The sequence below is a fragment of the Carcharodon carcharias genome, chromosome 29, assembly GCF_017639515.1.
Source record: "Carcharodon carcharias isolate sCarCar2 chromosome 29, sCarCar2.pri, whole genome shotgun sequence".
Lineage (NCBI taxonomy): Eukaryota > Metazoa > Chordata > Chondrichthyes > Lamniformes > Lamnidae > Carcharodon > Carcharodon carcharias.
The window spans coordinates 12265599-12293219 of NC_054495.1; positions in this window are offsets into that span (position 1 = coordinate 12265599).

Genomic DNA, 27621 nt, shown 5'->3' on the forward strand with positions numbered 1-27621 from the left:
TGACTCAACATCAGTCTGTCAATTGAATGCCAGCAACTGCTCCTACAACACAGGCCATGTTTTATCCATGATATGATCTATGTGAATCATTCCGAACTTTGAACAATCCATAAAGACACTTGCCAAGATTCAGACTGAGCTTTACACGTAAACACTTTGACTGGCATTCAGCTCTCCATGCAGAACAATCTGTCATTGCTTTAAAGTTCACCATCTTTAAAACAAAACTGCATTAATGCTCCAGGATTGTTCTTTCTCCATTGTGCTTTAGAAACACTTGGAGCTTTGCTTAATTTAAGAGTAAAGCAAATGGTCGGGAAATTCAGCAGGCATCAATAAAGATTGGCTCACCTAAATCTTTTACGGTATCCTGGCAGTTGTTCAGCTCTGCAAGGCGAAGAGAAAGAACATGAGTTTTTAAGTCCATCAGATGCATATTTTATCAGCCTTCCAGGTTCTCTTAAAAAGTTTCACTTTTGGAAGAGGTCACATCCTGGCTCATGTTCACTCGACTCCAACGTCTCCTGGGGACCTTCATGCGTTATGAGCCTTCTTTGGATTTGGCTGAAGAGGTTAATATACTTTTACTAAACAGACAGCGATGAAGAAGGCAGAAACATACTTCGGTATGGAAGAAACAGTAACAGAACCACAACAAACAGGTGGAGATATAGTATGAAAGATATCAAGCCAATCACTCTGAGGCACAGTTTTTAGGGAATGTCTTAAACGTGTAGAGGTGGGGACTGGGAAAGTACTAAATCGGAAATTAAGGAAGCAAATTAGGTGGATTAAAAATGATTTTTGACCTGTGGAAGGTTACACAGATAGGGAGGGGGGATGTCACAGAGGGACATGCAAAAAGGGTAATAACTCTATATTCAACATCAGGCAAGATACTCGACGGGATATTGGGCTGATTCCACCAGGGATGAATTTTTAGAGCAACTTATTTACAAGTTGATTTTCTGTAACATACGTATACTTACCCTTCTTTACATTTTCTGTGAATCAGAAAGGAAATATCAGCAATAGAAAAGTTATCCTATGTGCAATGTCAATGAGCATAAAAAGGTGATCTGCAATTTGGAATCAGACATCCCATAGCAAAGTTTACAACTCCCTCTTCCTTTTCCTGATCATTGACTGTTCTCTCCTGTTGTTCATATCCTAACAAAAGTAAACTTTAAGGTCTTTACCCGTCATTTAATTTGCTTTATTCTCCAAAAGGCAGCATTGTTTTCAATAGTCTGGATAAGTGAGTAAAACTCTGAGATTCTTGTGATTGCAACTCGGGATTCATAATTCTCAATCCAATGGAGCTGGTACAGACTTTGGCTTTGTGCATTTTTGACAAAGCAGAAATAGTGATGTCGCCCCTTAACAACGTAAAAATATAAGAGAATAGATCAGAATAAGGCCATTTTGCTCCTCTAACCTTCCCCTCCATTCATGAAGAATATAACAAATCTGGTTGTGCCTTAAATCTACTTCCCTGCATTAACTCCATAACCAGCTGTGAAGAAGAGCCGTATGGACTCGAAAAGTTAACCCCCCTTTATCTCTCCACAGAACCTGCCAGACCGGCTAAGTTTTACCAGCATGTCCTGTTTCATGTCTGATTCCCAATCTCAGCAGTTGTTTTTTTTTGTTTTTACATCATTGTCATCCCCATAAGAATTAATTGCCTCGCATTTTAAGATGCGGTCTGATAAAATATTCGATGCCACAGCCTGCACTGTTCTCTTTGCTATTGACTTGCAGTATTAACAATTCAGTGAAGGGAAAACTGTGTCTTAACTGGAAGATGCATTATTTTGAAACTGTGTCTGTTAACTTATGATTCTCCTTCGAGAGGATGAAATCTACTAACATATGCCATGTCAGAATTATATATGCCTCATTAAGACCACCATTACATCTGCTAATCCGAAATGAATGTAGGAGCAATCTTCTCAAACTTTATTCGTCAGAGTAAATCCTCTAATCAACCGATTGGACATTCACTAATGGATGCATATTCCACAACTCCTCACACTACCCCCCACCCCCAACATCTCATTCGCCCATCAAATTAAGGAATATTCACCATTTGCAAAACTCAATCCTGGGTATTGGGAAAACAATTCATTTCTTTTAAGCGCCATCTCCTGTGCAGTAAATCTCAGAATTCTGCTTTCCCACCAAACTTCTTGCTGTACCTTCATGCTATATTCATTTGTGATTGATGTACAAGGACACACCAATCATTCAGCATGCTGTGTTCTGATATTTTTTTTCCAATCATTAACAATCTGCTCCTCTGTTCCTCCTTTACAAACTCACACTTTCCAAAATCACGTTCAATCTGTCATTCTTTTTGATTATTCAATTAATTATCTGAGCAGAAGTGCCCTCCTCGCAACTTGCTTTCCTTCCCACCTTTGCAACGCAAGCATCCTTGTTAACCATGCTCTCGACCTCTTCCTTCGATAGTTGTACATATATTGTTAATAGTTAAACGGATATTATTGATCCCATCTGTTATAATGTTCCAACCAGAAAATGACACATCTGTCCACATTCTTTGTTTCCTGTTCGGTTACCAATCCCCTGAGCATGCAATTACATTATCTACAGCACCATAAACTCTTATTATTTAGTGTTACATTTCATATGGCACCTTCATAGATGTGGATTTTTTTTTCGCAAGGTCTATACTGGATACCCTTTTCCAAACAAGCTAGTTACGTCCGACAAGAACACTAATTGATTTGTTAAACACAATTTACTTTTGAGAGAAAAATTGATGCTTCCACTTGAATGGCTTGTAATATTTTCTTCACGCTACTACTCGTTACTTAATAATGGATTCCAGCATTTCTCCCATGACATACTATGGGCTAACTAGCCTGCAGTAATTTTTTTCCTTCTTTCTGCCTCAGCTTTTGTCACAGAGGGTACCTTTGGCTGCTTTCCATTTTGTGCCCTTGCCCAAGAGGCATTTCTGCCACAGCAGGATCTATATCTAAGAAACGTTTATCAAATCATAAGTTAATTACTTGCTGTAGTGTAGTGTCAAGGAGCTGCAGGAGGCATTTCCACACGGTGCCCATTAGACTTCCTCATCTGATATCCTACCAAAACATTCACTGTCTCAGAAGAAACACACTTAGGTATTTGTATTTTACTTGGAAATTTTGAATGTTCCATGAAGCGTTGTTTGACTCTACCACAATTAATTAGCTGAAAATGTAATTATGCAACTAAAGTGTTTTATTCACCGAAATTTTTCAGAACATTTTGAAAATCCTTTAGCTCTGCAAATTCAATAGAAAATAAAAGGTAACTTAATTTTCATAGGAAAATTATTAATTCTTCCCTTTGCATATACGAGTGAAAATTTTCCCATTGGTATGATTTCACATTGTTCACTGAATTGGAGAACGTTCATATTACATTTGACTAAATAATCCATTTTTCAGGCATTACCGCAGTGACTCACATCCTTGTAAACTGTGACATCAACTTCAGATTTTTCAATTATATCCCTCTAGAAATGAAGTTAAATGAGGTGAGTTTGCAAGAGCCCACTCTAGAACTTTTAGGGTCTCTTAGACTTTCTCGATGTTGCAGTCACCACAGCTCAAAATTGTTGGATCATCCTGTATTGTAAGTCTTACCTCTAAGTCTACTTAAATCCTCCCCCCCCCCCCACCGTCTCTTCCACCTTCTCCCCCAACAAAAACTACAAGTCTCTGATTGATATCTTTGTCACTAAGTTCAAAACACTATGGCCAGCTGCTTCTGCTACATATTTCTCTAGTTCTTGTCTGCCTTGGTAACTTTCCCTCTATTCCGCTCCTTGCCCCAAACTTAAACTCGCAGGTTTCTCTACTTTCACGCCAACACTGTCCATGTACTCTCCAAACTTGCCTGACGTATGGCAGCCATATAATTTTCCCTCCGTGCTTAGCAGGCCAACCAACTGCACTTCTTGGCAGCAAGTTTGACGATGATTTTACGGGTTTCTCTCTTCATATATTCTCCCTTTCTCCTTTAAATCCACTGTCCTCACCCCTCTCCCAAAACCTTATTAACCAACCCGATTGTAAACAATCAACGTCATCTTCAAACGCTCTTTCTTCTAAAAGCACCAATTAAGAGCTGTCGGCTTCCAAGTTAGTTCCCATTTTTTGATTGAAATATGTTCGACTCCATACAATGAGGTTTCCACCTTTGTTACCATAGTGAAACAACTTCAACCATTATTTCAAATGCCACACCATTTTTGGCGTCTGTGGCTAAGGTAAACATTCAACAATCAGCCATCTCCAACGGTCTGAAACCTTTGACACGGTTGACCAAGAACCCTTCTCCAAAACTGGACACTAACCTATAGCTGTACTGAACCACTCTCACAAAGTTCAATTTTTATCTATGTAATTATAGCCTGCAGATAAATGGCAAATGGCATATTTTCCTGCTCCAACACGGTGCACACTGTTGCCCTCAACAAACAGTAATTGCTCCCCTCGCCACATTATATGAAGGCACGCTATGAATTTTCACATGCAAGCTGATGGCACACACATCTAATTATTTGCCAGCTCTCTCGAATCCTCCACTGCTTTAAGTTATCAGAATGCTGATTCCAAATCCAGTACTGGCTAAACAGGAATTTCCGCTAGATAAATATTGGGAAGAATGAAGCCTTTGATTTTGGTGCCCCTTGCAACTCTCTTCTCTAATTACCCATGGCAGCAGTCCATGATTAAGCCAGTTTTTTCATGACCTTGGTGCGACTGTACGAGCCTCGACTTCACCTGCATGTCAGGGCCTCCGATGCTGAAGCCCTCATCCATGACTTTATTATCTCTAGATTTGACAGCTCCAATGCACAGCTATCTGTTTATGACTCCCTACGATCTTTGTTATATTAGCCAAACAAAACCCTGCTGCCTTGTCTTCATTCAGAGCAAGTCTCGTTTCTCAATCGCCCCCAGGTTCGCTGATAAAGATGCAACTGCTATGCTAAAATCCTAATTTCTGTAGTTTTGCACGAATTCTAGTTTCTTTTAATGTGCTAATAACGAATTTACCTTATGCCACAATCTAAAAGGAGGGTCATTCAATTGTTATTCCATTATATAATTCGCTTATTTCTCCATTCTATTATAAGCAAATGATCGGATTTGTTACAGAGAAGTAGTCTATCCAATGTGACATTTCTCACGGTAAACTAGGCCATAAGGTAAACAGAATTGGAAGTACAACATTGGACCTCATTTGACGTTATCAGTGGCGATGTTTCAAAAAGGATTCCCTTTCCCTGCATCAACTTCCATCATCAGCAATATCTCCTGTTCCATCCTACTTCTTGAACATATTAAGCATCTTCTTAAATGCACCTTTGCTATCCAGCGCATAATCTACAATGTTGTCTAGAAGTCCATATTGTCGCCAATACCCAGGTCCAGACTTACTGGTTGGATTAACTATTGGATTCATCTATAACTGTCCTATCATCACATACATGACACTCTCGTTTTGGTTTTACAACAAGAGAAAATGCCTGCCTTATAAGTGCCAAATTGAATACATTAGTTCTATGAGGCACCTGCTATTGCTGTGGATGATTGATATAAGATGCATTGTAAGTCTCTTGGCACATTGATGCAAAGAAACAATTGCATCATGGAAAACATTTACTATTTCATGTCAGCAAATGTTCACCTTGCTCTTTCGCTTTATATTTCTCTTCTGTTAAAGAGGAAATAAAAAATAAAACGTATGAAATTAGTTGGAATAAAATACTTAAAGGCGTTTGGGGCCACTGGGACTTTATTAGCATGACGTAGCATGCAAGCCACTAGTTTCTAAAATGATGTCTAAAAAAATAACACTTTTACAACTTTCTCAAATGTTATTAGGAAACGATTGTGTTGACGTGGACACTTTGTGCTACATGAAGCAGTTGAAATTCGCTCCCGGTCACAGTGTTAATAATTCTTCCATTATTAACCAGGCTATTTTAGTCTACTGAATTCAATAAAACCAAACATATGGTGCTAATCCCTAGTAACTCGATATAATTCCCATATACAATCTGGCACCTTTCCAATTCTACCATGTTCAGATACCCCATGATCTCATATGTTTAAAATCTGTTAACAATTAGGTTGAAAGTAAGACTTGAATTTCTACATTTCGGTTCACACTATTACGGCCGTCCAATTTGGGTTGCAGTCAATGGGTTACATTTGTGAAGTTTGTTGGCTCTGTAGTGTAGGGAAGCAAAGCAAACGATTTGTGTAGAAGAACGTCTCATGAACTATAATCAGACATATTGAGATATTGGCTCTTTGTAATGATTTTCTTACTGGATGAATATTGATCTGGACCACCGGAAGGTAAGTTGTGTGCTTTTCCGCTTTACTCCATAAGTTGTGCCGATGGAGGGCCGTGATCTTTTTGCCAAATTGTAAACAAAAATGTGCATAAGCTAACAATAAAGGAATGTCTGTTGGAGGAACCACATGATTATTGTGTTCCTTCCAATTAAATCACCTATGAACGAGCTGTTGCACACCAGCCATCACAGGTACACACCGCTGTCACTGATGCATCAAATGGCACCGATTCTTCCATCTCACCAATATTATATCTCAATCATGATGCATCTCACTCCAGCCCGACTTTAACTTGACTCTTACCAATTCCCTACAATTCAACTGAAGCTCAAGACTTTCATGAAAGCCCGTGTTTGATCTTGTCATGCTTTTAAAATCCAGCTTCCTGTCAAGTACTGAATGACTTACAAGCTCTGCAATATTTACTGCTTTATCTTAATATTCTGCTCACCTAAGTCTTTCATTTTCCGTTTCAAGTTTTCTAATTCTGAAAAAAAACATACAAAATGGAAAGAAAACATTTGGCCATTCCTATTTCAATCATATTATCTATGGGCATATCGTGTTATGAAATATAAGTGTTGCTGAAAGGCAACCACTTCAATGCTTAGTGTTCACAATTTTGGCAATTAAAACCAGCATTGATATACCATCAGATATATCATAGTCTGTGGACTTCCCAAAGCTGTTTGGCTCCAATTTAAAGAGTAATTGCTGTTGTCATGCTGGAAATGCAGCAACTATATTGTATCCAATACGCTCTGGTGAACAGAAATTAGATATGGAAAAGATAATCAGTTTCAGTAAGGGTGTTTGGCGGAGGATGATGCTCCAAAAGCACCGTGAATGATACATTTGTTATTTATTACAAGGTCGTAACATTATTTCTCACAATATTGGAGGGAAAACTTTGCTCGTTGCTCATTTTTTCATCTAAGATGTGAAACATCTGACAGTGATCTGCTCTTCCAAAACATTACTGCGTTTGGTAAAAAAAAAGTCGCTGATGTGGGAACAGGGGCCACGGGCCCTCTTATTCGGGTGTTCGACTGCTACTCTGTAATCAATGCTGACGTGAATGCAATTAATTTAATTTTATTGCAAACCAAAGAAAGAGTTTTCAGTTAATGGTAAAATAGAATAGGTTGAATGACACAATTTACCTTTTGTTTTGTCAGTGAGTTCTGTTTCTGCAAGAGAAGGAAGAAAGCATAATTCTGAGGTTTCATGCCAATTGGCCACGCAACTGAATGTATTTATGTGCCTAGTTTTTGGATTAGTTCTTGATGTGGGAGAGTCGGTGGCGAGGCCAGCAAATATTGACTACCCCTCACTGGCCTTGCGTTTTCTCATATAAGCACCAACACATTTATTTCACATTGCAATGATCCAATGCTCCTCTTTTGGATCCCGCCTAGTAACAAGGTTGGCAAACACCTCTGCTGTTTTGACAGGTTCCCCAGTTTATTTCAAGTGTCAGTCCGTTTGTCAGTCAGGTAGTCAGCTACAGAGAGTTGGAAAACAAGTGTCACAGAGAATGTTGGGATATAGGCAAAGATTCCAGTTAAGCTAACTTAAAGAAATAGCTGCTGTTAACATTATGTCTCCCTACTGTAGCCGGTTTATGATGGAAGGTAGGAGCAAAGGAGTGGTTTGTGACTTTTAGAGAGGTGTCCAAGATGGTACCTTCAAACTTCGACATTGAAAACCGCCATGAGAAAGAGGAAGTTTCAGTGAGATTGATTGAGTAACTTCCAGAGCTCTGACTTGATGCATCTGGCATTTGCTATGTTCTGTAGTATGGCGTGAAGCATAACATGTGCCGTGGACTCGTGTGGCTGCATTCCAAATGCAAATCCCCAATAGCAAATTTGGCAGATCTATTTCAGTTTTTCAACTGATGCCTCTCTTTGACAATATAGGTGACCATAAGGTTTACAATTTCATAGAATTGATGGATGATCACTTCTCTTCCCTGGCTCTGTGTTTGAAATGAAAGAAAAGAGCGTTCACAATCTAGAGTGTTCTCCTTTCTTGTGTGGCATCAGACCAGAACTTGATTTGCATAAATCGTTGCAAATATTGAAAATTGCATCAGTATCCGAGCACAAGATGAAAATTTGAGCTGGGATCTTTGTCCTGAAGCTTCGCTTGTTAAGCTGGATGCAGAGCACTGGCTTTGGTTAGCATGAATCCTCCAAGGGAGCCACATGAGATAAACTGCATGATCTGTCCAAAGTCTCTGAGGGAACATAACAAATGCTGAACTTGTGTTTGACAGGCGATCTTGGATCTCATCGCCCAGTATCGTGACATTTGTGGGGATGCTCCTAAGATAACAAAACATTTGTTCTGAATGGTGGGGTGTGTTGTTGATGGTGACTGTGATGTTTTAGAATATGTGTACAACGGCGGGTTAATAGAAGATTTTTGTCTTTTTCAGGTTAATTGACAGGCCAAAGTGCTCCGTGTCTAGGGCAAAACGTTCAACAGGCAGCTGAACGTCCTTTAGTTATTGCAAATATTGATGTCAGTCGTCTGAAAGCAAGAGTTCAGCCAATAGATGTTCCGTAGCCTTTGCAGAAGCCTTGAGGCATTGCAAGCTGAAGAATTTTGCAATATTTAATGCATTAACATCCTGGACCAGATCTTTGAGTGAGTACTGGTGCATGGCCTAGACGTATCTGTAAAATAAAATTTTGCTTTAGACCTCCAAAATTAGCAGTGTTTTGCCTTTAGTACTATTGCAAACAGAGCTAGACGGAATACACAACCTTGCATGTGCCGTTGAAAGCAGGAAAACTATGTGATGACGTAGATTTTTGCGACATGCTGGCCATCATGCAATCGGCAAATGAGTAAATGATTATAACCATCTTTTCCGGTGTAAATGTAGGTACAAGACCATCCAAAGCCCTTCCAGTTTACTGCCCCTTATAAATCACGTCTCCTGCTCGCCAGAAACACCAGGTGTAATCCTGAAAGTGCGGCGGGACCCCGTGGAAATGGTGACTTGTTGGCCTTCATGGGAATTCACCTGGAAATCTGAACTTTCAATGAACAATTTACCTTCTTCCCTTGCAACTCTGCAAAGTATCCGACTCTGGGTTAGATTCAGAGACTTCGCACAGTTCTGATTAAATTAACTGAATAGTTACCCAGGAAATATTAAACACAAAAAATATCTTTGTCTGATCATTACTACAGAATAGGCCTCAAATCCCCCCGGCCAGCCGATTACTCTGCTGATTCATTGCATACCTTCTGTCTAGACCTGACTACCACCCACCACACCAGTGCCTCGCCAGCCGACATTAACTTTGCCGTCCTGAACTTCACTCGCGATCCAACTATGCCCTGGCTCACGAACAGACTCTTTCAACCACCCAACTGCCCCACCTCACACATCTACCAGGTCTCTCCTTTACCCACCGAGGCCACCAGGCCCACCTGCCACTTCACCGGCCTGCCAGTACACCAAACCATCAAACTTTTACGCTACCCACCCACCGGTCTACTCTGCTGGCACCTCAAGCGCCTGCCACCCTGTACATTTATCAACCTACATACACATTTGCTTATCCACCTACTTCACCAGCGCTTCCCACCTAGTGATTCATACATCCACCCCTTCTCAAATACACAAATATTAACTCATTCAATACGTATTTATTCATCGGTTACTAAGTTTGAACCTGGAAGGGTAAACGTGCCTTAGTGCAGCTAGTGTCACAAATGGAACAAAAAGTGACGTGTCTTCTGCCTTGATTGCCTTCTCGGGGATTCTTGCAGTCAACAATTTAACTTTGATGCCACGTCGGAAGTTGGAACGTTTTAGAGGTGAGTGTATGGTTTCCAGAATGATTAATGTTCGATGCAATGATTCTCGCACTGATGGGAAGGTTTAGATTTTGGCACAGACCGTTTGGTATGACAAATCATAGGAACTCGTGCGTAGCATCATTTTGCAGGTCGAGGCACCACGGATGTCCAGCTGTGCTGACATTTGTAGGAAAATGCCTGCAATCTTCAACTTCCGTTGGGCCATTCTCTTGTTCCCGGTAGTCCGTGCACTAAAGGACGCATGGGACTAAAGTCCCATGTTTTGATGCATAACGATGGACAATTCTGTGCATACTACTGGAGATGGTGGTGTAGCGGTAATGCCCCTGCATTTATAATGTAGAAAGCAGATGCTAATGCTCTGGGGATTCCAGCTCAAATCCATCGAAGGCAGATGTTTGAAAGTCCATTCAACTGATAAGCCTGAAACAAAAAGATTATTCTTGGCATTGGTCACCGTGAGTACTGTCATCGATTGTTGTTAAAATAAAACACAAGTGGTTCATAAGAGCAGGCTTGGAAGGAAACCTGCATTCATAGCTGGCCGGGGCTAGAGATCCAGAGCCACAAAAATGTGATTAACTCTTAACTGCCTTCTGAGATATCCTTGTAAACTCCTAGTTAAAGGCCAGTTATCAGAGGTGAACAGATGCTCACCTTCCCTGCAATATCCCATGAGGATAAAAAGAAAAGGATATGGCATGATTTGAAGTGGAAATTTACAATGAATGAAATTTCGATGAAATTTCCAACGTGTATCTGGTCACCCTATTTTCCTAGGCATGGACAGTGTTTTAGAAGAGGCTTTTCAGGAGCCTGCAGTGCATCTTCTCGACAGTTCCTGCTGATGCCATTGTAGGCTTACAATAGATTGTGTAAATGCTTAATGTGCTAGATGTTGTGCATTTCTAGCATTTCACTCTGCCTTGATGCTGTGGAGAGTTTCGAGTGCAGTTAAGGTTATATGCACTTAACTTACTTGGCACAATTCAAGCACACATCCAATTTTCCTAAAGTCATTGGTAGATTGGCTTTATGGAGTGACTGGTCGATTACCAGCCATGAAACCTCCAGTCTCTAATCAACTATTTTAGCTTGAGCACTTAAATTGCTTTTCCAGGTATTATTATGATATTTCTGGTGACCCACATGTTTTATTTGTGGGGGATTCAGAGATGGAAACACTTATTCATTTTGGGGTTATGGTTAGATTTTTTAAAATTAGAGATTATTATTTCCTGGCAGCTTTAGGGCTCAAATATTCCCTGCTAATCATCAGCCCAAGCCTGAACGTTGCCCAAGATTTGTTGCATATTGGCAAATGCTACTTAATTTCCAGAGGAACTGAAAATTGCCCTGAACACTTCAGAATTACCAGGAAACATACTGACTTCTGGACTTATGTCGGAAGGAAAAGCATTGACAAAGCAGCTGAAGGTAGCCCACTAAGTTGCTTTGAGGAACTTCGGATGGAAATCGTTTATATACGATATTTGCCCTCCAGCAATGATAAACATCATTAATCATTCATGGAATGTGGCTTCGCTGGCTAGGCCAGCATTCATTCCCCATCTTTAACTGCCCTGAAAATAAAATGTATTGCTAGGTCATTTTGATAGCCAAAAAGTCAGGAATCACATGGAGATAAGGCCAGGTGAGGATGGGAGATGTTGTCCCCTAAAGGACAGCAGCAATCCAGACAGATCATCATTAGACTACAAAGGCCAGGTTTTTGTATTCATATTTCACCGTCTATATGGTGTGATAGGAACCCTGTTGCAGAGAGCAGTTCCATGAGCAAATAATTCAGTGACAAAAACACTACACCACCACCTGTCCACCTCTTGTGATAGTTTGGACTCCAGCCAGTAGAGATGCCACCACCCCACCCGTCGACGTTCCAGGTTATCATTGTCTTTAACTTTGCTGATCCTGCATGAAGAAGAGTCTCCCTCACGCCGCGCCTGGAATTCATCTAACTTGCCAATGTCTTATCACGTAAAATACTGTATCTACCCATTTAAAAAATCCATATCGGGTTAACTGTTGGATGGTACAGTACTTACTACACTTTTTTTGAAAGTCGTCAAATTCTTGAGAGAAAATAAAGCACATAAGTACATGTTAATCAATTTCAGGTACATCACACAATAACTGTCTGAACATCCTCATGAAGTGCATAGACAGTCGGCCTGTAGTGACAAGACTAATCCTGGCGAGAAGCAGGCTTACTATGAATTGGTCGGAAGAAATGTCTGAAGGCCACGTTACTGTAAGCCACTTGGAATGACTCTATGAAGATATTTGACATTCCTTGACTATCTGGACAGCATTGTGGTTTGCTGAATGATTAATCAATTTGCATCATGTCATTAACCCTCTGTCACTGAGCCTTGATGATAAACACTTGTTTCTTTCAGCGGGAGGATCACTGATGTTTGCGTCCTGAGTTAATTCAGCTCTACTTGGCAACTTGCTTTCAGCCCAGATATTTTGCCATAGTAGTTAGCTATTAAATACATAATTTCCTAATCGCTGAGCAATTACACACCTTTGCTGTGTTTTCTGCCGTTACTACACAATGTCACAAACGCCTTGGCAGAAATAACATTGGCAGTGTGCGCTTCAAACCAGGATGTTTCTTGCAACTTCAAACTGACCATCAGAAAAACCCTTTCGCTCATAATTGAACTTTCAATTCACTCTATACCAATGTCACGATACACTTTCTGGATTCAAATGACCAATATAAATAATTGATTTCCCAGTTCAGAAGAATCACCTAGCAAAATAGAAAGCATGCAATTTTGGAATACTGCTTCAGGTTAAGAGTCATGACATGGGATCAGGCATCCAACGCTCCTTTGATTATCCCACCATTTATCTGGTGTCAGAAATTTGTTGCGCAACACTGAGGCATAAATTAGCGCTGTCAATTCAAGTTTACCACTAAAGATAAGCCTCCAAAATGACTCAGAATGTACCATGCATAAACTTTCGCTCGAAATGAAGATGACTTATGCCCAGTTTTACTGATTTTTGTGCCCTCTGGTAACTTAGCCGGCTGGATCTGGAGCCACACGGCTTTTGTCAATGTTGTCAAAAGCTACCCTTCAGAAGAGCGGTTCATACAACCGAGTTCTTCTCTCTCTGCTTCGCCTTTTCTCTGCTTTCCACGGCAGAGCTTACATTACCAATTTCAAAATGCATCGCTGTGTGAGCTGCCACCACATTACATTGTACATGTCAATTTACCTCCACAGCACGGACATCAATCTATTTACTTTGTTGAGGGGATGGGACATCGCTGGCTCCATCCTGTGTTCATTGCCAAACACTAATTTTGAGAACTGAATGGTTTGCTAGGCCATTTTAACGTTCACCACATTGCTCTAGGTCTGGAATCACATGGGCCACAACAGGTAAGGATGGCGGATTACCTTCCTTAATGGACTTGCGTGAACCAAATGGGAGTTTTCGACAATCAATGTCTGACTCATGGTCATCATTTTCTGATAATAATATTTTTTAATTTAAATCACAATTCAAAACCGGGTCCGCAGAGCATTAACAGGGTCTCTTGGGCGACTGGGCCAATGACAATAAACAAGGCAATCGCCTCCCCCTTTGCTACCTTTTCTACTTCAGAGCATGGCAAAATCCATTGTCATTGCTATTTCTCCTTTCCTGTCTTCTTTGAGATCGGTGTTATCTTTAATTTGTGAATAGGGGATAAATAATGAAAGCCAATTTGTTGTGATGCATACTAAATGCCCAATGCAACGGATTTGGCGTGCCCACTGTTACAATGCTGAAGGAATTGACTTTGCTGAGAATGGTTTGATTGCCCTTCCTTGCTCTTGACTTTGAGCATGCTGTGGCGACACAGCTAGATGTAGCATTCCAGGGCGCAGAGGCACATTTGATCGCTGAAGCAAGGCTCACATCCAAATAGAAGGCTGATTACAAAAAATAACTTTGTAGACAAAAAGCATTGTCCTTTTCAAGAAATCACGATTTTAAAAGGCGTTTTTTATCATATTGGAATTCCACGCTGCTTTGGATTTGCTCTTCGATATTCACCATGTGAGAGAGGCAGTTGTCCGCACACGGGAAGTGTTCAATGATGTATAATAGTGGAATTGCAGAACTGCCGAGACATTGTCTCATTTTCCTACGTTCTTCTAACTTATTTTGAAAGTTCGAGGGGAATTTTTAAAGGCCAGCTTCATAGATCTCTACAGCAATATTTTCAATCCACATGCCATTCTGTTCTTCATCTGTTGCATAAGTGCTTCTGACTCAAGGAGTTCTGGTACCATACCAAAATTCTATCTCTTTAGCTCTTCAAGGAAAGCTGTAATTGTTTTTTCCTGATGTTGGTGAATACAGAATAGGGAGCTTCCACTGCTGACCATCCACAAGTCCCTGATAGCTGCACCAAACTTGAGAAGTTTAATGTCGCCTTCCACTCGTGGATGTTGAGGGCGGCGCTGGGAGGCTGCGGCGTTGCGGGTCGAGGGGAGGGATGGTTAGTGTAAGACCCATGGATGGTGTTGGTGGACTGGATAAACCCGTGCATGTTATGTTGGTCCATGTATGGATATATTCCATTGGCTTTTTCCACCCACCGGTTATCGTTGATATCACCTATCATTCCCTATGCTATTAGTTTGCGTGGTACGTATTTGTCTCATTTCTGCTTTGGCAGCGGGTAAAGTTGAAATGCAATGAATGCTTAACATTTCTGAACTGGAATCTAACACCTTATTTTATCATGCTTATGGTAAAACCTCTGGTGCCTGCGAGAGTCAAACACGATGATCTGGAAGCTTGCCTCTTGGATTGTGGATCTGGTTTGGTCGCAAAGCCTTTTCCCAGTACCATCATTGGGATGTGCGAGATTATGAGGGGAAGAAAGTTCTCCCTTTAATTCTAGCCTTGTTTTCATATCCTGGAGAATCTGGATGTTCAATCGTCCAGAGGATTTGTTTGCTGACCTTCAGAGTTGGGGTGCCAGGTGAATGCTCATTCTGGAGAGTACAAATATCTCATGTTGAAAAGTGTTTACTCCCCTCATGGCTCGCTATGTTTCCCTGTCCATCCTAGCTCAGACAAAGACAATCAGAGAATCCAGGAGGCGTGAAGGCTTGAATCAATTATTGACACCATTCCAACATCTTTGCACAAGGACACAAAACAAAATATCTCAGAAATTACAAGACAAAAACGATTAGCTACTTATCCAAAAAAAAAACATCAGCGACCTTCTATTTAAACTAATTCGATGTAAAGAATCATTCAGCTCATATGCATTTATATAATGTTGTCTTAAATGGATCGATGATTTTTACATAAACGTGCCAATTTGTTTACATTTCAAATGATATTTGCATAAGAAGTAGCAAATATTGGATTGATTTTTGATTACGGAATACTGACTTTTATAAAGTGCTAGTTTTGCTTTCTCCCACAAGGCGAACCAACATTTTTACATCTACCCTACAAACTGCTTCCCACGATCCTTCACCTGTTGATGTTTGTAAAGCACCCTGCAAGTGACTTCATAAAATATTGACATGATAAATGAAATAAATGAGGAAAAGATACTCAGATGTCAGGTTTTATGTTCTGTATTACAATGGGCATCACCTTTTTCTTTTGCGATTAGCTTTTCTCCTGTAAATGTTTAAAAGACAAAGCAAAGAAGGTTTTGTAAAATATAAACCGCCTGAACTTTTGTATCATAAAAACTTTATTTCTATAGCACGCTTAAGATATTAAAACTAACCATGTCCCTGCATCTCAACATTACAGAAGCAAGCATGGTGCCCAGCAGAAAATTGATTTAAACGACAGAGGGCCAAAGCTTGATCATACATTTAGTTTTTAAAGGGGCTTCTTACCAAGTAAAAGGGAAACACAGCGGAAAGCATACATAGGGAAAAATGAAATCTATAACTGAGGGCCCAGTCGGTTGAAACACCAATATCACTGTTTCGCCGATTACAGTCAAGAAATCTGCGTGAGAGAAATACTGCTATCTCTGACTAGGGTGTGGCTAGAGGAAGTGGAGGCTGGAGATAGGGTGTGGTGAAGCCATAGCGGGAATGAAAAAAAAAGTTGTTTCAAGGATCAGTGGTACTTCTGCTTCGGAGAAACTTTGACAATCTCTCCACAAGAGATACTCCCAAGGTAGGCCAGTCAAGATTGCAGTGAAGTGCCCAAAAAAGGCGTTCATGAGATTTAAAGCATGAAGTAAGTTTCATCATGCTTCATGTGGCTAAAATGATGGAGATGGAAGACTGCTAACGTTGGATGAAATTTCAGCTTCTCTGTTACATAATAGCAGTGTTGCAGTAGGATATTTTATGGAAAATAAAAGAGCGGAAATATTTTGGGCTGTGATGGAGTTGGTGCTCATCAAAGTGCGCATGGAGGCCATTCTCATAGATGTCAAGCCTACAAAATTGGAGGTAAATGATATTAACTGCAATACACTTAGGCAAGTATGACATCATTAATCAGAAGAGCCAAAGGCTGGGGGGCACTGAATGTGCCCTTGTTAACCCGATACATTTCACTTAGATTTGATAAAGGTGGAAACCATCATGAAGAAACTTGGTGGAATATCTTTTGTAGCACAATTAGTAAGAAGCAATTTGAATTAAGAACGAAGGTGAAAATATAATTCCAAAAAGAGTAAAGAGATTATGTGAAGACTTTTTACTTTAGAAACAGTGCTGTATTGCTGTTCCTGTGTGGAAGATGGAAGCAGGCACATTTTATTCGTTTTAAAGTTAGTGGGAATTGACTGGAAGCAGAAAAAATGTCTGTTCTGTCAAGAAAGTGTTGGGATTGGAATTGAAAACCTTTGCGAGAAGCTGTACTATTTGGGATAAGTCCGTCCTTCTCTTCATTGTGATTCGATGATTCATGTGCACTTTTAAAACTATATATTCAAGAGTCATTAACAGTGATGCTAACAGGTGAATTGTATCGTTTTGGTTATTGAAACAACTGGGACAACATTAATTGAAAACAGTCACAAATATTTCTCTCACCCCCATCCTCTATAGCTTTTTGGCAAATTGATAGTTCTGGAAGGGGAGAGTTTAAGCAATTATATTTCAAAAGCATTCCTTGTCAGCTCAACATTTCCTGCTACAAAGTAGCCGCAAATTAGAAATTGAATATTCAAACCGAATGGAACATGTCGGTGCTAATGAAATATGCTATCTGTATTTCTCTCCATATCATCTAAGCTAACATATTGTTAATTTACTTCCTCCTTCCTGTTATTCTCCATCTAAGCCTTAAAGGTGTATTTTATTCACCACGAGAACTCCTACAGAATGGTAAAATTGTATGTTGCACATTTTCGCAGTCTCTATATGAAGCAAATTCCTTATAGTTGGATTTATTAGTGAACATTCTATGTCACAATGTATTCGATGTATTATGGCGCAAACAACTCTGCGTGAGTAATTGTGAAATTATTGATAGCTATCACAATACAATCAAAGCCCAGTCCTGTTTTATTCCTAAAACAGGGATTCCAGGATTATGAAGCTTGGTTGGCAAAATTAACTATTCAGTTCTGGTTAAATATTGCAAATTATGTTTTTGCTTTTGTTCCAGTCTCCTGATGCAATAATTTGATTGAGCAAATTGTGTTAAAAGTAGAATTGTATACAATATCCCAAGAGTGCTTCAATGAAGGTATTTGGGGATACGATCTGTACGTGGTGCTCAATAAGAGACCAGAACAGTGTGTAGGTATCAAGATGTGGTCCATCCTAATGGTACGGAGACCAGAACTGCACAAGGTGTCTTTTAAAGTGCTGACGAATGTATATGGAGAACAGGAATTCGTACTGTGCAATGCATGTTCGAACCAGTTATATAAAAAAAATGAACATCCCAATACAAAATGATGTCCTTCCAAAGTATGGGGAGTAGAGGTCAGAGCAATCACCTCCACATATGCCCCAAACAGGCAGAACACTGCACACATTTCCAGGTGTGGTTTTCCTAAGGTTTTGATGGGCCTGAAATGTGCAACGGAAAAATAAGCATTCTTACAATAGTATAAGGAAAGGATAACTATAAAGCATATTCCAACTGTGGACTAGACAATGCCAACTGAGATGAGATTAGTACATGCAAGCTGTTTCTACTATGATCTAACCAGGTTTAGTTGAGACCAGGTCTGTGTAGCTATTCATAAATACAATGTTCTGTATACGTTATGTATATCTTCCCACTGTTTATATTTTATTGTTCTAGAAGTGAATGCAGGTTTAAGCAATGAGTCTTCTTTGGCTCATGATCCACTTCTGTCAAATGGTCTTCTTGTAAATTGTTTGTGTCATTTATTTTGTTTTATATACGCATGCATCTAAAACATTCAGCCTTAAAGCAAATCGACAATTAGGGATAATATTATGGCATCGATTCGGAATAACTTAGCTCTTGTTTGAAAATAATTTGTTGCATCCTTCTATCGTCTGGTTTATGAGAAGGTGAACAATTCCTTCAACTAGAGTTAATTCTGGAAGCTCAGCTAGCACACAGGATGCGCAACTCGATCCAGGACAAAAACAGCCTTGTTAATTGGCACGCCATCAACAATTTTGCCACTCACTCCCTCCATCAACGAAGCACAGTAGCAGCAAAGTGCACCATCTAAAATATGTCACTGCCGCCACTCACCAGGGCCCATTTGACAGGACCTTCCAAACCTGCGAACTCCACCACCTAGAATGGCAGTGACATTCGAGGCACGGGAACACCACCACCTGCAATCCCCTTCAAAGTCATATACCACGCTAAATATGAACTATACTGATGTTCCTTCACAGTCTCTGGGTCAAAATCCTGGTCTCCCCTCCTAACAGGACTGTCAGTATTCCTTCAGCAGTTCAAGAAGAAAGCTCATCAATACCTTCTCGAGAGCAATTGGAGATGGAGAACAAATGTTGTTCTCATCAGCGATGGCAAAATCCTTTGAGTCAATAAATAAATTCTAACTTAGGGTAATGCTGAAACAAATACTGGTAAATGATAGTCAATTAAACGATCTGTATGTAGTTGCTGAGCATTCTTTCAATAGATGGTGATACCTGCTAGGGGGAAAAATTGGTTATAAATGCATTACCAGACATTTGTATCAGTGGCCTACGATAACAGAAAATAACATACACCACAGCAGCAAAGCAAATTATATATTGGCGTGGGCAAAAGATTGACAATCCAACAAGACACAAGACGTAGCCATAAATGACTATTTTTTGTTTTCTGGTTGGCGGGATGGAAAACGTAGTGTGCCACAAGGATCAATGTTGTGTCTTCAACTTTTTACAATTCATATAAATGACTTGGAAGAAATTACATATTGTGTGGCTGCCAAACTTGCTGACAACACGAACATTGCTAGATACGTTTTGAAGTGGAACTAAGGTGGCTACAATGTGCTGCTATACATTGGTAAGTGTGTGGGCAAAGACCTGATTAACAGTGTGTAATGTGGAAAAATGTGAAGTTCTCTATTCGTAACAAAGAAGCATATTGTCTAAATGTTGAGAAATTCAGGAGCTCTGAGATTTAGGGGAATCTGGGTCTCCTAGCACATAGATAACAAAAGGTAATTATGCAGGTTTAACAAGTAATTAAGAAAGCTAATAATATGTTATCATTTTTTCGACGGAAATTAAATACACACGTTTTACTTGTACAAGGCACTGGTGAGATTACATCCGGATTACTTTTTACAGTGCTGGTAAGTTTTTTAATGAAAAATGTAAATGACTAAGAAGCTGTTAAGAAAAGATTCACTGGTCTAACACTAGGAATGGGTGGCTTGTCTGATGAGGAAAGGGTAGCCTGGTTCGGCTTGCACCCACCAGAGTTTAGAAGCGTAAGAGGTGAGTGGATCGAAGCATTTAATATCCTGAGGGGCATTGACATAGCGGATAAGGAGATGGTGTTTTTCTTCTTGTAGGAGAATCGAGCACATGGGGCCACGGTTCAAAACGTAAGAGGATGCTTATTTAAGTCAGAAAAGATGTTTTTATTTAAATCTCTCTCGGAGGGTCCTGAGTGTTTGGAATTATCTTAAAAAATAAAGGCAATGGAAGCAGGAACTTCGATTTTTTTATAAGTCTATATTAACAACGTGGTAAAAAGTTACCAGGGGTCGGCAGTAGATTACTATCAGATGAGCCGTGATCTTCCTGAATGATCGAGAAGGCTTCAAGGGACGAGTGGCCTAAACATGTATCTAGTTCGTATATCAGTGGCCTAAGCCGTTGTTTGCACGGCACAACCATCCCAAAGTTATATAGCTTTCTCTATTATCGGTTATCAATATTTCTATTAAATGCGTCAAATCTCTTCGGCTCAATCCTCCTTATGGAACTCTGCATTCAGACAACTCTCCACTCAGTGGATGGAGAAGTCGTGCTCAAGTTACATTTTTGACTAAAAGTCAGGAACCTGAGCGTTCGGACCGGTCGTTTCTGGATGCCCCAGGAACAAAAATAGCTGCTCTAAATCGATGCTACTTTGCTGCGTTTCGCCTTCTATTGAGAATTACAAAATGTGTTTGTGCATTAGTTTGTAAAAAATGCAAGTTGAAAGAAAAGTATAAGCTATTTATTGACAATAATCAGTCGTTAAGCATATCTCATTCATAAATCAGTGATTTTAGAACTGTGAGCCGAAGGCAGTCAACGGTCTTTCGAGTATGCTCCTCCAATTTAGAAGATCATCATTGATTTTCACCCACGCCTGCTCTTCACACTTGATCTTCATATCCCTTTCTTCCCTTACTTCCCCCAAAAGACTATCATTCTCAGATTTGAATATAAGTAATGACCCAGCATGCACTGGCCTCCGGGGTCGGGAAATCCACAAATTCACAATTGTTGTGTCAATACATTTCTGAAAATTGCAGTCTTAGTTATCAATACCTTATGCTGCGAGGTATATTGTGGAATATCAGCAAAAGGATAGATTCTTCAGCATTTGATCTGCTAACCTAATCTAGTGAAACATCGCTCGAAATACACAAGGCAAGTAAATAATTTTCTCACCTGGGAGAAAAACATTTTTCACACTATTCACGTCAGCTTTTAGAAAACCCTGCACAATTGCAAGAAGACTTCAACACTCTTGTAGCCAAACAAGTTGCAAGACATGTCATCATACTATTTGTCTTCATCGTTTCTTCTACCTGCATGTTAGGAATCTGTTTTCCTTCTACCCGGCCATCAAAATACCTCTTAACGTCAGCATTGAAATGATTAGCATGATGCAATCAGCTTTCAAATACTACAAAAGTGGATTATTTCTTTTAAAAAATAATTTGCAAGTACATATACCTTTTTCTTTTGCTTTCAGTGTATCTCCTTTTTAAGGAATACAAGTTAAGCATTAGTTTGATGAACTGTTGAAAACATATCCTTGTTAAAATATTTTTAAATCAGATGCATCACATGGAAAGCAGCTGCTAAAAATGAACTAATGAAATAACAACTTTTTCAACAATACCAAGTGAAATGTGAGAGTGTAGACATGCACTTTGGCATACACTACAATGGACATTTTTCATGTGGAGTAGATCTAAATGGGCGCTACGAGATAAGTGCATCCTGTAACACGGTTTGCTTGACATTTCTACTTGAGTCAAACGGGACCGTACGCTTTGCAGGCTCTATTCAACTAGGATTTTTTTTTTTAAGTACATGTTCCAAATGGAGACCTCCTATAGATGCAGTATTAAAATGAAAGTCAGCGCCGCCTCCATTCTTGTTGAACGATCTCATGTTTCACATAGCTCTTAGCTCTTACTCATTAAAAAAACTGATACACGTTGGTTCATGCATATTGGGAAGTTCAGTTTAAATATGAGACTGGTCAACATTAATTGAAGTATCATTGATAGGTGCTATTCTAAAAGGACAGAAAACAGTTTTCTGACCTAAAATGTCCAAAGCTTCTTCACATTTCGCCAATTCTAGAGGATAGAAGGGTAAATTGTTTTGTCATATATGCTTGAAAAAATATTTGTCAGCTCTGCAGATCTACCAATAAAAAAAATTAACATGCACTGAAGGGAAAGAGCATTCATTTTTTTTTTCTTCATTGACGGGATGCGGGCTTCACTGGCTTGGCCAGCGTTTATTGTGCATCCCTAGTTGATCTTGAGAAGGGAGCAGTGAGCCAACTTCATGAACCGCTGCTGTCCTTGTTGTTTAGATACACCCACAGTGCTGTTGAGATGGGATTTCGAGGATTTTGACGCAGCTGCAGTGAAGGAACGGCAATAGATTTACCAAGTCAGGATGGTGATTGACTTGGAGGGGGAATTTCAGGTGGAGGTACTTTCTGCTGCTTTTGCCTTCTAGATGAGTGCAGTCGTGGGTTGCAAGGTTTTGTCTAAGGAGCCTTGGTGAATTTCTGCAGTGCATTTTGCAGATGGCAGACTTGCTGCTACTGTGCATTGGTGCTGGAGGGAATGGTTTTAGGGAGATCAGTTGCCAATCTATCGGGCTGCTTTTTCCTGGATGGTGTTGATCTTCTTGAGTGCTGTGGGGGCTGTGGTCATCCTGGATATTGGGGAGCATTCCATCACACTCCTGATTTATGCCTTGTAGATGGTGGACAGGCTTTGGGGAGTCAGGAGTTGAGTTATTTGTTACACTTGTGTGGAACGAATGTTAATTGCCTGTATATTGTGCAGGCCCTGCTGCTTTTGGACATTGACTGCTTCCATGCAATCAAACCCATGAATTTCTTCACGATTTTCATACATTGCAAAGTTCTGAACTTTGCATCTTAGAAATATATGTAGTGAAAATAGGAACATAAAAATGCAATTCATCCCCTTGATGTTGTTGCTGTTTTCAATTATCTGATGGCTTATCTTCATGCCAGTGTCATCTACCTTCGTCATGTCCCTATTCTTTGAACAATCATGTTTCCGGACACGATACCAATTACGCCATGAATCAGTTCTTGCACACACATTTGAACCATTGTCATTTCTTTCAACGTCGCAGGAGCAGTTCTGATTCTTCAATAAATGGTGCTAAGGAACAATGAGCACAATCGATATTTTTAGAACACCAATATGTTAAGACAATACCTTCACTTCTGCCTTTGAGCTTTTTCTCTACCAGTGTGTTAAAGCAGATACATTAACCTGGCGCAAACAGCTGAAACGTCGTTGATTTTTTAGCATTGGTTCAAACATGATCAACCACATGTATAACTGACAGCGTTACACAGTTTTAGTTCAATTATGCATGCACACTATTTCATAAGAAGCATTTGGTTACAAATTCCCCTTCAGCACTTGCACAAAACTGAAGATACTTTATAGGCTGCCTTTTACACACCCTATCAGATACAAATAATTCAAATAAGTTCTAAGTGGGCACAAGGGACGAAAATACAATATAAATATATACTGCGGCAAGGAACTTCCTGGCCCTGTCTTGGCGGGACCGTTTGTGGGAGATTGGGCAACTGTCTCAAAAGTCGATTGATATTCGGTGGGACAGGATGTTCGAGGCGGAAAATCTGGCTGTTTGATTTGCAGTTTGGCATTTAGATCTGCATGATACTCACTGAAATATGTACAAATGTATTGAGCCAGAATTTCATGCGTGGCTCAGTTGCTGTTATTCACGCCTATGAGGAAGAAGGCTAGAAGTTCAATATCCTACTGCTGACCCTGCTGCACAAAATCCGGCTCAGTGAGTGTTGCATTTTAGCTGTGAATGCCATTCAAATGCTAAAAGACCCCAGATATTATGATGCAGCCCACTGGAGTTTTACGTTTGTCATAATCAATATTGTTTGCCCCATTGTTTATTTTAGACCAGGAGATTCGATAATTATCATGCAGCTGTTTGTGGGAACAAGTGACAATTGATTTCCAGCTTTCCTTCATTTGAAAAATGCGTAGAATAATTTTGGATTGCATTTGCCTCGGCGATAATGCTCTTTGTTTCATTATATGGTCGTTTTCACATCATTAACATGCAAACCGTTTTCTTTATCCCCACTCGCTTAAATCGTCAATGTCTAGGCACAATTCAGAATTCAATTGTGGCCATTTCAAGACGGGTCTTTTCCCAGCTCCCTGAATCTTCGGTCCATTCTAAGCTAAATGAGAGAAAAAAAAACATAAACGTGCAAAACATTGAAACTTATATCACTCACCTAAATCTTTTAATGCATCTTGGCAGACTTTTACCTCTACAATGCAGAACAAAAATCTTTACTTTTGGGCTTCAATTGGAATTCTTTGACTTTTCCTTTCACGCAATCAGAAGGCCAGCGTTTCCTTCAACTTGCTAATAAGTGGCATTGCATCAGAATGTTAACAGAATTGGTGCAATCTCCAATTAACATACTTGTGAGCAACCCCTTGCACAAATCTGACAGCAAGTATTCATAGGTTCGAGATAAACAAAAATAAACTTTATAGCAACATGCATTTATATGAGGATCATACCGTTATGAAATGTGTTGAGCTATTTCACAGGACCGTTTTCGAATACAATTTCTTCGGGAAAGATGAGGGGATGCAATATTTTTTTTGATTACAGTAAATATGTGCTCGGCAGCATTTTAAATGAGCTTGAGATGAAGAGATAGCTTTGAAGACTACCCCTGATTTGAAGACTTAGATGCATGAAGAGAGTGATCAAACATTGGAGCAATGCAGTTAGGATGCACAAGAGACCAGAGCTACAGCCTGTTGCAATTCCCCATAATTAGCAGACAGAAAGGGGCATTCCTCCAAGTTGTCTACGCTGGTTCATATAGTCGATATGGGAATTTGCTCACACCCATGCACGTATTTAGCGAGCTCCTCCTCAGATACATCTAAGCTATTCGCCTCAGTTGCTCATTGAGGTTGTGCATTCCGCATTCTTAACATCCTGACCAAATACTTTCCTCCTTTATTCAATGCTTGGTTCCTTTAAAAAAATATCAATTGAATAGTTTCAACCAAAATCATGGAAGAATGCCATTGGGCCAGACCCGTAATTGCCAAACCATAAAAACCATCCTGCCAAAAGCCACGTTCTTGGATGGCAATCTTAAAGTTTGTGGCACTTCAAATGCATATCCAAAATACTTTCCAATGTGGTGGGGATTTCCGTCTCTCCCATCCTTTCACGGAGTAAATTCCGGATTACCATATTACCTCGGGTGTCCACTAAGCATCATGTGTTCTAAGCTCATTATTTTCGCTGGTTATAGAAACCAATGGCCAGTGGGATAAGTTATTCATTTCAATCTATCTTGACCCTACATACTTTTATATAATTTATGAGACCTTTTCAATGCACCATCTGTTCTACCGTAAAAGAAGTGGACCCTTTTTCAATTACAAAAAAAACATCTTTCTGATCATATGGTGAGCAGAGCTGCATGCATCATTCCACGTGCGGTGTCACTCGTGTTTAGCATATTTCCAGCTGAGCCTTCCATTTCTAATGTTCTATGCCTTCCCAGAATGAAGGCACATATTCCAAGTGGCTTCTTGACCACATAACCTATCTCTCCAGCCACGGCATTTATCCCAGGGCATGTTTTCCAAAGTTCAACTTATGGTCTAAATTCCCAAGGCCCCACCATTAGTTGTGCATGATATTGCGCTGTTAGCCTCTCACAAATTTATTTTGACACACTTTGTCGGGTTTGAACTCCATTCAGTATAGATCTTCGCAAATGGATATAATTGACTATTACTTGCGGTTGTATATTCATAGCTCCAGTATCTTTAGCTTTCTGACAAATGTACTCTCCAATGTGATTTATACCCTACCGAAGCCCTTCATGAAGCTAAATAAATTCATAATGTTCTTCGCTTTCAAAACATCAGAAACAAAAATCACATCAGTTCTGCAATTTTCTGGTAGGGACAAAATTCCACATGAGGAGAGAACACTAACACTTTGGTATCGTATGGACCACCCGTTAATTTCCCTGTTCCGTGATTTCTTTCCAAATATATATTTTTGGTTGGTTAACCCGATAACATGGACCACATTGTTAGCATCTGCCTAATATGGTGCTGATACGCATTGTGTGAAATGATGGTTGGTTCAGATTCAATGAGATGTTCAGATGGAACTGGATAACACACGAAGCATTCATACTCTAAGAAAAAATGCCTCCCGCATTTCAACGTCAACCATACTGCCTCCCCAGATAACCACCACCATTGACTGATTTGAAAGTGTCTTCTCCAGCATTCTCACAAACAGTGCAGAGTGAAATGAACATTCACGGCCATTTAAAAAGCTGCTCTCTCAGCATTTGCGAAACCACAGTGAGATAAAAAAAAAATACACACTGGCTAATGGGTAACGTAGGCGTATCGGACCTCGTCATTGAAGCCAAGGATTGAATAACCCTGGATGTTCAGAATATACACGAAGTGGGTCCAAAAGATTCCTAAGCGCTTTGGCTGCTTGCTAAAAGTTTGCTAGAATATGCAAATGTCCTTCTATACAGGGAATGCTGTGAATTCACCAATCTTTGATTCCAGTATAGCATCTCTCTCTAGCTTTCCTGTTCTCTTCAACAGCTCCATCAGTGAAAAAAAAATAAAGGACCCTTTGAAACGTAGAAGGTGCATGTCATCACGAAGTGCAATAAACAGTTTAGGAGGTGTGTAGAAAGCGACTGAGTTTTGTATTCTAGGTTGAACATGGACAGGGAGGAATCTGCAGACTCTGAAGTGATCTTGCAATTAGTAATGCTACAGAATACGAGGCAATGCGTCCTGAAAAACCAAGTGCCACAAGACTGTAATCCTGCAGCATTTGAACGAAGTTAACTGCATTTGTTGGGGGATGGGATTTGTTCCTCATGATAAAAGGTTGCAAAATATATGATGTTGTAGAAGGACAGGGATGACCACAGCTATTGTAACAACTGTCGAGGTTCTACCCCGTTTTCACTCCATGGTGTGGAGATTATTTGGCCGTTTTACACTTTTCAGAAAGCAGATGTTTTCTGAGCACAACTATCCTGAATCCCAGAGTGGCTGGTGAATTGGTGAAAAAAAAATAATACTACTATTAACTCAAACCAGAAGCTGAAGGAGGCTTATTGTGAACGAAGCGAAGAATTCTACATTCTTTTCATCGATCTTGCTGGATAAATTTGGACACACACTGAAGCTTCTCAGCTTGACCTCTTTCCAGAACAAACTGACATGCAAGGTCGGCTGTAACAGGGAAGTATCCAGAACCATTCAAGATCCACAATAGAGTCAAACAAATTTTTGTTCCGGCGCCTACAGTTTTTTTGGCATTTCATTTTTTTTTTCCTTTTTTCTGCTTTCATACTTCAT